We start from the raw sequence: 1,123 nt of genomic DNA, 5'->3' as shown, positions 1-1,123 counted from the left end.
CCTCCTCTCTGTGAGGGTGGCCAAGGCTCTGATAGCTCTGCCAAGCCAGGTGCTGCAAAGCTGGACTTCAGTACCATCTTCTAGGCTGCCTGAATAAAAACCAGCAGCTTCCAGAGGAGTGAAAAGTCAGTCGTGATACAGCTTGTGATAAATGCACTGTAATGTCACAGTTCTGTGTGGTATTTATGCAGGTGGAGCAAGTTTCAGAGACCCTGGAGACAGCTTGCAGAACTCACTGCTGCTGTCACAACTGGCAAGAAGGATTGCTTTGGCTGCCTCCAGCTCATGCCAGGAAAGTTTCCCACCTTTGTGTCAAAAGGCAGCTATAGATTGCATGAAAGCTGCAGCAACAGAAGCTGCTCAGCCTGGCCGACCAGGTCTGTTAGGCCTCAAGATTAATGGCAACTTTCATGGAGGCTGTGGATTAATATAAGTATCACCCTCTTGGAAATAAGACAGCATTCCTTCATCCTGCTTCCTCAGCCCTAGGTAGGTATCCACTTTCATTTTAATGGTCTGGATTTTGGAATTGCTTATACCCCCTTTAAGCAGACTTTTCTACTGCTGCATGTCTTTGAATGTGTTCCTAACCAGGCTTGGCGCAGCACCTGCCTCCTTGCTGTGGTCACTGGCATTTTTAATGGGCACTCTATTTACAGAGGAGGCAGCTGCCAGAATGGAAGTGTTCTCATTGTTTTGTTACTTAAATAACTTGCACTGGAATAATTCTAGTTAACTTGTGAAACACTGAAGTGCACGGATCCTGGAATGAGCTTTGGAAAATGCACATTTTAACAGCATCGGTGCTGTGATTTATCTTATCCAGCCCCTTGGCCCAAGTCGGTGACCCGAGCCCGCGGGACGGATCCTGGTGACGGGAGCGGTCTGCGGGAAGGAGACCCCGGCCCCCGAGCAGGTAACCGCGCTGGGACGGGGCCCTGGTGGCGGAGCCGCCCCGGTGCCGTCCTGCCGGCCGTGAGCTGGGGCTGCTCCCAGCGCGGGCTGCCCTGGCTCGGCCCCGGCCCGTGTGGGTCACAGCCCCGTTCCCTGTCCTGCCCCGTTCCCTGTGGGTCACAGCCCCGTTCCCTGTGGGTCACAGCCCCGTTCCCGGTCCTGCCCCGTT

General features: G+C 53.9%; 1 protein-coding gene across 2 annotated transcripts in view; it reads left to right on the top strand.

Moving 5' to 3' along the window:
* The first annotated feature begins 214 nt into the window (after positions 1 to 214).
* RIN2 (Ras and Rab interactor 2) overlaps positions 215 to 1,123 on the top strand; it is a 58,890-nt gene continuing 57,981 nt past the window's right edge. The window contains exon 1 of one of the 2 annotated variants that reach the window (XM_027653983.1): positions 215 to 489. The gene's annotated coding sequence lies outside the window, so the exon portion shown is untranslated. Of the gene's footprint in view, positions 490 to 826; positions 917 to 1,123 lie in introns of those variants that run through there. The other variant, XM_027653985.1, reaches the window with a different exon arrangement.

The sequence above is a fragment of the Corapipo altera genome, unplaced genomic scaffold (genome assembly GCF_003945725.1).
Source record: "Corapipo altera isolate COAL_440 unplaced genomic scaffold, ASM394572v1 70, whole genome shotgun sequence".
NCBI classification, from domain to species: Eukaryota; Metazoa; Chordata; class Aves; order Passeriformes; family Pipridae; genus Corapipo; species Corapipo altera.
The sequence above is the reverse complement of the archived record's forward strand: the minus strand, read 5'-3'. Positions and strand labels throughout refer to the sequence as shown.